The sequence below is a fragment of the Eurosta solidaginis genome, chromosome 4 (genome assembly GCF_040869045.1).
Source record: "Eurosta solidaginis isolate ZX-2024a chromosome 4, ASM4086904v1, whole genome shotgun sequence".
Lineage (NCBI taxonomy): Eukaryota > Metazoa > Arthropoda > Insecta > Diptera > Tephritidae > Eurosta > Eurosta solidaginis.
Window position 1 is genome coordinate 32,817,483 of NC_090322.1, and position 14,366 is coordinate 32,831,848.

The 14,366-nt window shown below is 39.7% G+C and overlaps 1 protein-coding gene and 1 long non-coding RNA gene across 2 annotated transcripts in view; one reads left to right on the forward strand and one right to left on the reverse strand.

Annotated features, from left to right (window-relative positions):
- Positions 1-14,366, forward strand: part of LOC137249554 (uncharacterized) — a 404,307-nt gene that overhangs the window by 296,056 nt on the left and 93,885 nt on the right. The gene's annotated exons all lie outside the window — the stretch shown is intronic.
- On the reverse strand, positions 7,584-11,316 carry LOC137247794 (uncharacterized). Its single transcript, XR_010951892.1, has 3 exons — positions 10,065-11,316; positions 9,541-9,995; positions 7,584-7,770 (listed from the first exon to the last, which is right to left on the reverse strand). It is a non-coding gene; the product is annotated as an uncharacterized lncRNA (long non-coding RNA).

Genomic DNA, 14,366 nt, shown 5'->3' on the forward strand with positions numbered 1-14,366 from the left:
GTAAAACATTAAAATATGCAAAAAGAAGGCAATTGGGAAAGACTTCACAACAGGCATGACGTAGCTGAATGCGTTTACAACCATTTCAACTATCGTAGGGGTGCGAGTTCGACTCCCACTCCCGGGAGAAAAGGCTTTGAAGAGATTTACAAGGTATAATCGAAACAGCTGTCGCCTTGTCCGTCCTGATGTCACGTTGTTTAAATTTTTCCCAAATTATTAAATAAATTATAAAATTAAAAAATTGCTTCAAATAAATGTTTTCATACATTTAAAAAAAAAAGCAATATGGGCAATCCCCGATTATTAAAAATCATAAAAAAAAATAATAATATGAAAAAAAATAAAATAAATTAAAATAAAATAAAGAAAGGTAAAAATAAATAAAACAAAATAAAATAATTTTTTTTGGTAATTTTTATAGCCTTATGCGTTTACGTTATGTTAATAATAATGAGCTTAAAGGCCGTGGTTAAATAAAACACAATGTTTAAAATTTCATTGGTTTTTTTAATTTGTCAATATTTCGGCTTCAGTCTGAAGCCATCTTCAGGACTGTAAGTAAACACAAATGTATAAAAAGGGGGGCATTCATTTCAGATACATGGTCATTAAAATTTACGTTATGCAACTAGGTATACATATAAACGAGACACAACTTACACTTGTGGTTATTCTTTATCGACTGTCGATAAAGAATAACCACAAGTGTAAGTTGTGTCTCGTTTATATGTATACCTAGTTGCATAACGTAAATTTTAATGACCATGTATCTGAAATGAATGCCCCCCTTTTTATACATTTGTGTTTACTTACAGTCCTGAAGATGGCTTCAGACTGAAGCCGAAATATTGACAAATTAAAAAAACCAATGAAATTTTAAACATTGTGTTTTATTTAACCACGGCCTTTAAGCTCATTATTATTAACATAACAAAATAAAATAAGTTAAAATAAAATTTTAGTAACATGAAGTAAAATGAAATTTCAAGAAACAAAATAAAATTTAATAAAAACAAGTAAGGAAGGCTAAGAGCGGGCGTAACCGAGCATTACATACTCAGCTGAGAGCTTTGGAGACAAAATAAGAGAAAATCACCATTTAGCAAAATTAACCTAGGGTAACCCTGGAATGTTTTTACCAGGAGACGGACAGATAATACTTTATATCCCGTTCTGGCTAGGGTCTTGAGATCAAAACGTGGACCTGGGTAATCAATCCTGGGATGTGTTTGTACAATATGGCTATCATATGGAAGCTGTTTATGAATACTTTGATACGAGGTATTTTTCGGGTGACTAGGGTCTCGAGATATAGGCCAAAACGTGGACCCGGATACCCCTAGACAGTGTCCGCATGCAGATATGATGTTCATCAATCAAATTGTAAATACTGGCTAACAAGTGCACTGAGGTGTTCCTAGTCAAGATTTTCTTGCTAGAGAATGCTAAGTTTATGTTATATAGGGCTTCCTTGTGCTATAGCTGAGATAGCTATGGATACAAAAAGGCACAGTGACCGAATCACGGACACCCTAATATTCATAACACAACCTGAAACCAAAATTTCATTAGCTATTTCGTTAGTCTCTTTTTTGATAAAATCACAATTGCAATCTAAGTAATAAGCAAACAAGTTTTTCAATCAAAATTTTATTGGTATTTAGGTACTAATATATTTGTTATTTTGGTTGTCGTATTGCAATTAACTTCTGTGTATTTCAGTAAATAATTCCATTACCATCTTCATTAGTAAACTCATAAATTGTTTGACTACTTTATTTATTGCCAATTATTTTGCTTTTTGAAAAATGTGTTTAACCTCTCGCAGTGGAGCAATTTGCACCTTTCTCTTTTAAAAGATGATGATACCGACAGATGGAATTCCAATGATGAATACCTTCAGTGTGGAGTATATGTTTGAAAAATATTCTAGGATTGCCGTGAAATTTAGTTTATTTCATTTTAAAAGGTGACCAAAATATGTAATATGTTTCAATTTTAGTTTGGGTGCTATTTTTTTACTCCCTCTTGTGCTAAGATGTAACTAACAAAATGTGACGTAGACAAGAATAGCTCTGCATGCAGTATGGCAGCACTGAGCACTACTACAGCGGCGTTGAGACCGCCTGCGAAGCAATCAGCGAAGCCCACCATGAGCGCGGTACTAATACTGTTAGGGATGCCACTGAGACAAAACTTTCGTTTAAAGTTTCAAAGTGAAAGCTTCAGCAGCGATAAATAAAAATAATAGATGGCATGATCATTCACAAAAGGAGTGGCAGGAATTCTAATCCAAAATCTCTAAGATTATGTTAAGTCGAATAATATTCTACCAACAATGCTGCTACTGCCTCTAAAGGGACAAATTAGATTTCATATGGCAATGTCATCTGGCTTCACGTGCTTAATTATAAGGCCTCGTCAATGACATCAGATTTGGGAAGTGCGAATTGCAGGAAGAAACGCTCAGTCCACGTATGTGACAACCTACATACCAACGGAAATAGCTTGATTTGATTTCTCATTTTTGTTGAGGTAACTTTGGTAATGAACGCGAAATAGTGCTGGCATTATTTCCCATGCGAATAAAAATGGTTCCTACAATTCCGTTAGCATATGTATTTTAGTTGATTCTGTTGTAAATGCCGAAACACTTCTTAAAGCTCGGATGAGCTTAAACCCAGTGGCGCCAAATTGCGACTCCTTTAGTTATTCACCCAGGATTCTTAGATGAGGACCACCTCAACGTCGCCTTTAGAAAGGTGCCTAATTAGGGCAGATTTATGCCTCACAGTGGGTTAGGGGTTTAAGAATATACCCGCGACAGGTGTGCCTGTCGTAAGAGGCGACTGATTCAAGCGGTTTTGTTGCGCCCCTTTCAAGGGGTTGCCAGCGCAATATATAGCTTCTCCAACCCAATTGTCAACCTCACCTACCCGTGGCAAATCTTGTTTTTTTAACTTCCGAGGCTTTGGCTCAATATGAACTTGCTCAGGCTCCCCTGCATCCATCACCGTGACGTCAGAATCATCCCCGTCGCTGCTCAGCAGGATATTCTCCATCGAAAAATTGCACAGAGCATCTGCGCAATTTGATGCGGCGAATACCAGGCTTTCCGCTTCGGAGTGCCTCGCTTCCTTTTCGGATCCATCGAATCCGTGTCCATCGAAGCAAGCGAAAGTGATGCGCGCGGTATACGTGAATGACGACCTCGCCGAGGCCATAAAACACTCTTCCTTCGCCCTATTTAAGGGTCAATAGGACCTGCCTCCTACGTCCTATAGCATCCTCGACCTGAATGAAACTAGCGTCCGTCGTCTTGAGAGCCGCATTCATGAGTGCCAGCATCCTGATAAGGTTTTGGAGAGTTGATGGTCCTTTGTCGGATGCAGATGCGGTACGGTCCTGTATTCACCTATATGCCGTGTGAGCGTTTTTGAAGCTCTGCTGGCGTTGTGTACCCTTGGTCTAATTGTTTTTTAAAACAAATAAAAGTGCCATACTACAGTACCTACTCAGAATATATAGGGTTGCAAGATTTGGGTATTCCTCCTGAATTATCACATAACAGAACTAAAAGTTTTGACTCCCCACGGAAAAGGGAACCCAAATCAAAGACCTTTTGTATGAGGGATTGAAAGGGTTGATAAGCGCAATACAAAGCTTTATAGCTTCAAAGCTTCCGCAACTCAATTGTAAACCTCACCTACGCGAGGGGAGTCCTGTTACAAATATGAATGTAGCATAGCAGGCGATGCTCTGGCGACCCCAAGTTCCTCATGGAACTATAGGTGGGGGAGGGATGGCCTAGAAGATTTAATGTCGTCATATAAATCGTTCCCGAGATGGTAGGGCTGCTACCGTAATGGGTTTTTTTTTAACGGAACGTACCGGATCTATATCCGGCAAAGGACCATCAACATCGTTAACACTCCCAAACACCTTTGAGGAGTGTTGTTGTTGTTGTAGCAGTGGTGGAGTGTCGGAGAGTGTCTTTGTCGTTAATACAACAACAACAACCTTTTGTATGACAGTCAAGCACACCACCCACTATAAGACTGTGAGCGGATAGATTACCAACTCAGAGCCAAAGCAATATCTTCACATAAATAATATTACAGTCCGTACCATGTCTACCATTTTTGCAACAAACTTAATCAGGCGGCAACTCTGCATTAAATAAATAACAGCTATGTCATATAACCGACATCAATAGCAACAACCGAAACAACAACAACTGCAACAGAAAACAGCGAACTGCTTCGCAGTCAAACGCCAACGAAGTAGCAACGGGTTCAATGGCTGACCCAATTTCATAAACGCCAACCACAAATGAGTATGTCGGCTTACGTGTCTGAATAATACAGAAATAACAATAAAAAAAAAAACATGGAACAGAATAACAATCGCAACAAATAAATAACAATGAAAACCAGAAGCAGCACGCAACTGAAAAGAAGTGAAATAAAACAAGTGAGGAAGTCTAAGTTCGGATGAAACCGAACATTACATACCCAGCTGTGTACACTTGAAATGCTGTTGTTGTTTGTTTTGTGTGCTTAATAGTGTTACAAGGCTGGGCAATAATACATATACATATGGTTCTATTCTGAACTAATTTTCCTTCGAGTTATGGCTCCCGAAACATAGAAAACTGCTTAGTCATAAAAGGGGCGGTGCTACGCCCATTTTTTAAAATTTGAAGTTTTTCCTATTTATTGTTATAAATCCCCTTGGTAAATGTAATACCATTGATATAAAGCTCTTTTTTGCAAAGATATAGCTTATTTTATTCCTCCACGACCCTTTTAAATATCTTTTATATAAAAGTGGGCGTGGTCCTTAACCGATTTCGTAAATTTGTCTCCAAAGCATTCCTTATAGTAAAGGCAACATCTCTGCCGAAGTTTGTTACGATAGGTTTAACGATTTTTGAATAAAAATATTTGTAAAATTGATTTTGGCACAAGTGGGCGGTGCTACGCCCATTCTAAAATTTTTTTCAAATTTTTATCAAGAGTCTCAATATCAGTCCACAAGTCAAATTTCAATATTCTCGGTGTATTTTTTACTAAATATTCAGGTTTTTTGTGTTTTCCAAAATATTATATATATAAAAAGTGGGCGTGGTTATCATCCGATTTTCAATACCAATCTATTCTGGGTCCAGATAAGCTCGTGTACCAAATTTGGTGAAGATATCTCAATATTTACTCAAGTTATCGTGTTAACTGGCAGACGGACGAACGAACGGACATGGCTTAATCAATTTTTTTTTTTTCGATACTGATGATTTTGATATATGGAATTCTATATCTATCTCGTTCTACACAGTCTCGAATTTATATCTATCAACAGTGACATGGCTGTCAACGCCCGAATGCGCCGATTCTTTATCGTTGACAGGAAGTACTTCTTCATGTCCTCATTTACCTCAAGACCCCACATTTTTTGCCTTTTTATCTAATCCAGAGAAGGTAGAACTCACGGCGCATTTGTTAAGACTAATAATATAGATTGTGCCATCAAGGTTTAGTTCTGCTGCTAGAATTATCTTCTCCAGCATAAGGTTAAAGACACGAAACGGAGTCGCCTCGTCCGAAGCCTCGTTTATTTTTGAATGGCTCGGTGAGGTCCATCCCAATCTTTATGGAGCAGTTGGTGTTGCGCAACGTCATTTCGACGAGCCTTATTAACTTTGCAGGACACTTAAGTTCAGACGTGGCAGCATATAAGCAACTATTTTTCGCGCTGTTGTTGTTGTGGTTGTAGCGTTAAAGACACTCCCTGAAAGTTTTTGGAAGTGTTATTTTTTGCCGGATCCGGTACGTTGAGGTAACAAGCACCATTAAGGTTAAAGACAGACCAATTCGGAAACGTTCTAATATTATCACGTCCTGCCATCCCGCTCCTCACACCCTACCTTCATGAGGAACTTGGGGTCGCCAGAGCCTCGCCTGCTAAAGAAACAAGATTCGCCACGGGTTGCTGAGGCCGACAATTAAGTTGGAGGAGCTTTAAATTATGGTGGCAACCCCCGAAAGGGTTGTTCAACCAAGACCGCTTTGAGGTCGACAAAAAGTTGGTGAGTATCGATTCTCTTATCGTGAGTCTTCTCCTGGTAACTGGCGCATGGTGAAGATCTAGCCCATGGTACCAGGTCTGAAGCCGCACTCCGCTGGAAGGAAAAGGTGGAATAACCGTTTAAATGGTTAAGCGCCAATTAAGTAAGTAAGAAACCGATAAGGTCCAATCAGTTCGGTGACTATTAGCTTCAGTATTTAACACAGTCCGGTAGACAGAACTTTATACGCGATATTATGCAGGCTGATTCTGCGGTAATTGGCCCGTTTGCTGGATCGCGTTTCTTGTCAATTGGTCAGAGCACACTTAAATTCCAATCTGTGGGTATGGTCTCATCCGCGCAACATTTTGCATTGCAGTTGATGCATGCTCTTTACCATTTCTTCGCATCAGTGTTTGATCAGCACCGCGGGTAGTTCGACACTGCCTGGCCATTCCTTAGCCGGGATATAGCCATTCTAACTTTTGTCATAGTTTAGTGCTGGAACGCGTTTTCCACCATAGGCGTTTAGGGTGAAGCACTGCTACAACAATAACAACAGGGTGTCGTGTTTGTCTTCTCGATCGCTAGCTAGCAATGACGAGAAGTGTTCCCACCACAACTTACGAACACCCTGAGAGTCAATTACCAGGTCGTCATTACAGTTCCTGAAGGAATCTGCGCCGGTCTCGAAAACTACCGTCCTCCTCCGGATTTTTTTGTAGAATTTTCGGGCATTATTCCCGTCAGCCAGCATCTGAAGCCGTTCTGCCCCACGTTTTTGCTTTCTAAATAGGCGGCTCTCTTCCTTCTTCACCTCACGATAACGCTCCAATATACGAAGCCAGAGGCAGCGCAAGATTTCTCATCGAACCAGTTGTTTTTGTTATCTCCCACTGCTGGATCACATCGTCACATCGAAGATTGCCCTCACTGAGCATGTGTGAGAACCAAGTGGAATAATCATCAGCCATCGTTTCTTGAGCAGATTTTCGATGGCAAAGTTTCCTTGTGTTAAGGTGTGCACTTTCTTTGCTGCACAGAGGTGTGTACGTATATTGGTTGTCACAAGGTAGGGGTCTCAGCCGCTATTTGAGACTCGTAGAGTGTGCACATCCTGGATATTGGAGCTATGCGTGCCCATAGATCACTTGATACATTTTATGCTTGGATGATACATTTGTTTGTAAACTAGTGGCAACACTGATGGTGTGTATGCAGAGCTTCGGTAATGTGGCTGCAAGTGGTCATGTGGACAGATCAGCTAATGATCAGTAGCAGATGAGTGCGTGATGTAAAAGTGTTGAAGAGAACAAAAGCATACGAAAACAAAAGCATAGAAAGATATTAAGAAAATAGTTGTTATAGGTAATGGGAAAAGTTGTAGCAACCACAACAAATTCTTTCAAATCAATTTTGCTTTTTTTGGAAAAGCTCAATTGTACTTCTGTGCTTATGCGCTTACGCAGCTTGTCAGATTAGTATATATCACGTTCATTGTTGTAGATCACGATTATTGTGTATTTTTGCTGTTGTTGTAATTCTTTCTCTTTATTTCATTTCTATGCTTCGTATAAATGTTTAGATATTTGTAGTTTGTGGCCATTTCACATTGCCCCGGCATTACCCGACTTTATCATAATTGATGTGTTTGACTTTCAAATGTAGGACGTCATGGTAGCGTTGATGCGCTTGAAATGTTTCTGAAATGTCAGAAATATTATTACAAATATTTATTTACTTTTGTAAGTTTATGTATTTTTATATACATTTTTTTAGATGATTATAATAAGAGAGGGAAAATGATGTGTTACTTTAGTTTTATCGAACACTTGACAAGTTAGTAGTTTAGGTTAGGTTGAACTGACCCGTCTGTGAGGGCTTCACATAGACTGAATGAGATCTGATAGCTATATCACTTCTCAGCCCGTTGAGTAGAGGGCACGAGCAGAAAACGTGCTCGACGTTTCCTCCTCCAACCTGCACTTCCTACATCTGCCATCACTAACTTGGCTTAATTCGAAAGCATGTGATGCCAGAAGGTAGTGCCCAGTCAGAATATCCGCCATGAGGCTAGAGTCCCTTCGTTTTAATGATGAATGAGGAGTAACTTTGTTAATCTAAAGTTGTAAGATCTGCACATGGCACTTTGCAACCATTCGCCCTTTTCATTTTACTTCATCCGCTTTTTCATTACCATCTATCACCATATCTCTGGGGACCCAATAAACAGATGTATATTTTACCCTATCCCGATTATTTCCAGGGGTTGCTTACACTTTAACACACTTTTAGATGTTTTGCTATGCCTGGACTGTGCCCAAGACACCTCCCAAGGCGTACTCTTTATAACCACTATATACTGTGCCGTGTCTACCGACTTACATTTGGTGTATGCGTACTGTGTTGTGGAGAACAGTTTACCATTCCTTATATACACATGTATCAGCCTTTCAAAGGGTTTGAGCAGAAATGCTAATGAACCCGTAGTGTTGAGATGTGTGCCGAAAATGGCCCCAAGGGATTTTATCACTACTTCGTAACTATTCCCCGTTTTACTTCTTTGTTAGTCCCTGGACTATATTTCGTTGGAGTACTCGATGTCCACACTAAAAATTTTCCATGGGACTCTTCGCCGTAGAAATTTCACGCTTGTAGAACCTCAACAGATCTCCATACTCGAACCTACACGCTTCGTTTTCCGCGACATTTGCTAGCTTAAACCTTTCTTTTTCCTATCTTCTTAGAAGACTCAGCTCTTTGCTCAACCTTGACCGCTTTGCTTTCCCTCTGAATCTTCTTAGTGGACAAGCTCATGCCCATATGCCTTGTGATGCGCAACTGCATCCGCGCCTATGACCAACCGTCCCAGATAGGGTATTTTCATCAGATTTAGTAAGGCGTACAAGTAGTTTTTAAGGGACTTTTGCAAAATTCCTGCCTTGAAAGATGTCGTTGGTATCTGCTTCGAGTTATCGCTTACTATATCAGTATGTTATGTCAAGAACAAATAGTTCGTGGCTGTCCTGGCCACAGAATTAGGTACATACCCAGCCTCATCTTGTAAACCTTCCAAGCCGATCATAGCTCGCTCATCCTGCCTCTATTGAAAAGCCGCATACTTGCATCTACTGCAGTTTCGAAGCTTTACGAGATCACGTTAGAAGTTGCAGGCAATGGTTACTCAAACTTATTTCAATGCAGGTCCCAGTTTGTGCTTCGGACAACTGCATGAATGTTTTCGGTGCTTTGATACTTAATTAAATACTCAATTAACCAGGGCCATTGACTTCGGCACCTACATCTCTATCATCCCTAATTGTGGGGTGATCTCATTAAGGATTGCAGGTGGCGAGCGCTTTTAAGTCCTCTCGCCTCGCTCGAGCGTGGCAATCAGCACTTCAGTATTGCTGAAATAACAAAGAGGCAAGCTTGAATTTCTTTTTTGAGTAGTATACCGGACATTTTCTTACCTGAACCTCGTACATTGCATTTCCCAGCCCAGAAATCCTGCCGCAATTTTCAAGACAGTGCAACTAATTAGCCGAAGCCACCTTAGAATGCAGTAGATAGCCACTGGGGGTCTGAATCAACAGAAACCGTTTGTTCAGCCTTAAATTTCTGTCCCTAATGGGGAGTACTCTCGCCTCATTGTGTAGGTGATGCTCTGGGGATATAAGAAGACAGCCCGCAGCGGTTCTAAGGACAGTATTTTGGCAGGCCTGTATTTTTTTTTCAGTGAGTAACCTTTAAGTTTGGTGACGATACCGGGGACGCGTAGCAGGCAATCGGCCGGCCAATTCCTTTGTAAGTGGTAATGAGCGTTTCTTTGTCTTTACCCCAAGTGTTGCCGGCAAGAGATTTGACGATTTTATTACGGCTCTAGATTTTGGGAAGCTCACTCTGCTCTGTCGTCACAACGTCGTTGCTGAAACCATATAATAAGAAAAGTCTTCAAATTATTTTAGATAAGCACATGGGATTTTGGCTCTCTTGCCTCGCATTGCACCAATAGATGTATTTGCCCATCCCTAGCCTTTACTGCCGCTGTATAAAGGCACAAATGCGGTGTATAGTGTGTGGACATGTATGCGAGGAATATACATCAACATCGTTCACCTCCATGACTCCATCCTTTGCGGAATCTCAACCTGAAGTCAGAACCGTCTGCTCCCTCCAATAGTACAGACAACTGATTATTGATGAGAGATCCTGACATCCTGACAGGATACCAGGGCCCGTATTACGTGTTAAGAAGCGAGATCGAAACTCATTTCTAAATCACAATAGCTCTGAAATGGTGGATCGGATTAATAGTAACACGAACTAGCGACAAAAAGTATTCCTTATATCCATAACTTATTATAACTTTGCGAAATAGTTTGACAGTTGCATAGCTATCGCTTGATTAAAAATGATTTTCAGTCATTGATCGTAACACGTAATACGGATCCCGCAGTTGTTGTTGTTCTGTTGTAGCGATAAGTCGTAGTTGAGGTTGACAATTGGGCTGCGGAAGCTTTGAAGCTATAAAGCTTTATCAACCCCTTGAATCCCAGCATTGTTTACGCTTTACGAATTATCTGGGTCTGCAGCGCTTCATCGCTTCCGCCTCCACTACTGGCGTCTCCAACATGATTACCAACAAGTATTTGTTGCTTTTTCGTTGAATTGAATCTCAGAACTTCACTTTCATGAAGTATTTTATTATTTTTCTTTTTAACTTATTTTACTACTTTCGAAATAAGTTTAACAATTTGTTATGCGTAAGTGCACATTAAGGTTATGGTCGCCGTAATTATAGAAACCGGCAACACTAAAAAAAAAAAGAAGCAACAGCGAATTGTTTTTATAAAATCAACAATAAAAAATGATGTTTCTTTAATGTTTATGGCGAAAAATAATAAATGTCGGTAATTAATTAAAAAGACACAGTGAGAAAGAAAAAACAACAAAAAAAATTGCACTAGCCAAAACACAACAATCCAAAAATTGTCACAGGGAAGTGTTCACACGTGTGACTGTAATAATATTTAGCAAATAAATAAAACAAGGTACTGCAAGAAATTTCACTTTCACAAAGTCTTTCGAGTGGTAGCTTAACACAACAACAACAAAGCCGACAGTAAATGTAACAAAAACAAAAATACAAAGGCGTAAGAGCGCAAACACCGTCAATTGTCAAAAGTAATTGAGAAAGTGCTCACTTACAGTAAATAGTCCGTCTCCATCTTCCAGTGTCACTTTCAATAAAGAATTATACATAAGAAATAAACAAGAAAGGCATAAAGAATGATAAACGAGACGCATGATGGCAAGAGAATCGTAACCCAAAGTAAGAGTAGGAAGGAAACTATCGAAGCCAAAGCAAGCAAGGAATATAGACGAGACAAACATGAGCACGATGATCTTATAAGAAAAATGGAGTGAAAGCCCAGCTCTGTAAAGGACGTGTGCAAGGTTCATTTACGAAAAATTTTGTGGCTATAAGGAGAAAGATTCCTGCGAACAAATCAATAAGATGCCAGAAGTGTGTCCCCAGATCTTTTAGAAGCATCAGTCTCGCTTAAGTTGAACAGGTCGGCCAATAAAGACTTCACTGAATGTGTCCATAGTGGGACTCTAACCCACTTACGTACTTGGCAAAGAGCAGGAGCTGTGTGTGGTAGAGCGGTTTCAATATATAAATCAGGGAGTTATATTGAATACATAGTAGGTATAGATTCAGTACAAGATGGAACGATGGGCTGATGGGAGGGAATGGCAACAATTATATCCACACACATATTTATGGATTTAAATACCGTTATAATTTCTTCGTTAGTAACGTACCTTTACGAATCTGAAGAATTCACGTTTATTTTATGCCTTCTGTTATCGTTCGAATCACAGAGCTGTCGAGTTAATAAACTGAAATCTTCAGTACATTAGAACGCTATTTATTTACACCGCTACTATGGTAGTAGCACCTCACAATTGAAAATATTCACGTACTCCTATTACAACGTTTTCTGGACTGCGCCGCTTTTATAGCACTCATTTACCTCGTTTGCTTATTCTTCCAGGGTCTAGAGTTTTCGCGAGTAGCCTTCTCGATTAGTTGCTTATTTACTTCTATCATATCTCTGCATTTCGTGTTCGTTGTTGTCTTCTACGCATATGTGTGTGTAGTTTATCTAATGTCGTATGCGCTCTTTGTTGCGGTGTACGTGTATCTGTAATGTGTTCTGCATTCTTTGTTGTTGTGCACATTTATGCGTAGCTAGCTGTTTGCTGCCGCATCTGCTTACATTGCTGTTGTGCATATATTCGCCACAGTGTTTTAGAGTAGTTTAAGTAGCTCCTATACAAAATTATTTTCCTGTGGAGGGGTTTAGGTGCTATTCTCTTCTCTTCGTGATAAGAATGCAACAAGTGCACGAATGTTATTATTGAAGCCGGTAAAACACTCGTCGGATGAGTCACTGATGCTAGCAGCTCCATCCCGGATATCAATGGGGTACGCTTCGGTACTGGCAGCTTTTGCTACTAGCTCGACTACCGCGGGAACAGTGTTGACTCCTACAAGCGTCAGTTCTCAGGATTTTAGTCCCCTCTTGCTTTCGAGTGCGGCTTTATCGGTGGGACAAAACAAAGCTATGGTGCCTCGCTCATATATCAGACATAAATCAAATACCTTGAGCTTATCATGGTGAAGACAAAACAAAGTACTTGGCAACAAATAAGCTCAGGAGCTCAGACACTTCCTGGCATATACATATACATATGGGAATATATGCGAATAAAAAGCGGATCAGATAGCTAATAAGGGCACATCCCTAGAAGCTTGTAGCGATACGTAAGATTGGGCGAGATTAAGATAATGCGAGGGTTGCATATGATAGATCAAGCAGAAAAGAAAGTTCCGAGGATCATGTGCAAGTCTTGCAACCTTAGACTAAGTTACTTTTATCATTAAAAAGAGAAGAATTTAGGATCATGAGGGGTATTCTGACCGGGTACTCCCTGCTGGAGTCACATTCGGCCTAGTTAGTGATAGCAGATGTAGGAAGTGAGGTTTAGAGGAGGAAATAATCGAGCACGTATTCCGCTCGTGCCCTGTTCCCGCCAGGCTAAGATTGCAGCTATTAGTAATAGCACAGCTATCAGAACTGCAAGCAGCAAGCTTCAAGTAAGTGACAAGTGCTAGTAATTGCAAAATAATATTTTAAGGTCCTGGTTTCTGAAAACGTTTTTCAGTTTCGTCGTTGATTAAACTTCTCGTAACACTATGTACTCGTTCAGTCTATGTGAGGTCCTCACTGACCGGTCAATTGATCCTAACCCTAATGATTTCCATCCAAACTCAGCTTGCATCAAGGCTTCTAGAGTCAACAACGCCATATTTTGTAAATCTTTCAGGTTTTCAACCACTCACCAGTCCACACCGATCCGTTCATCCTTTGATGGGATAAACTTGACTAGAACACCAAGCGGCTCCTGGTATTTCCAAAATGTACATAACTCAATCAGTTATACATCTTTCTTTGATATCAGTTTTCTGAATTTTTCGACTCTGCTCTGCCAATTTTTGAGCAGTTATGTGCCCTTATTTCCGCCATAAAAGCCAAGTAAGAGCTTGTATCACGAAATCCAGAGTTCAGACACGGCTTTCACCTCAGCAACTTTGGTAGTAGCGTACATTATTGCAGCTAGACATCAGCTTCACTGTGCTTCAAACAATCCTTTTTGCGGAAGAGCTCATAGTGACGTCCCTAAGCTTGTTTCCCCGCTTACAATTCTTCAATCTCTTAACGGTTTCAATGGATTGCTTTCATTGTTGAATTACATACTCTTTTATTTGTAAATAAAAATAAAAAAAATGTTTGCCTTGCTGTGCACCAAAATAAAAATTTCACTAAACTTGAAATTTAAATTGAAAAATTTCATGATCAATGACCAGCGAAAGAGAGCTGAAAAAGGGCACAAAATGAAATCGTATATATAAAGTAATAAAAAGCAATAAAAAATTATAAAAAAACTTCCAAAAGTGCGAGGCAACAAAAGCAAAGCTTGGCGTCTCGGTTAGCTGCGTTGTGCCGTTAACGCCTGCGTGTGCCCTTCAATTGGAAGCCAAACATAATTTTCTTTGTTGTTGTTTTTTTTTAATAAACATTACCAAAATATGTTTTTTTTAGTCATTCACACAACTTTCATAATCAACTAAGCGAAGCTGGAGACCCTAAAAAGATGCAAGAAACTGTAGAAGCGGGGTGTGCAAAGTAAAAGTGAACTGGCAAGTTCAAGTTTATTATTCATT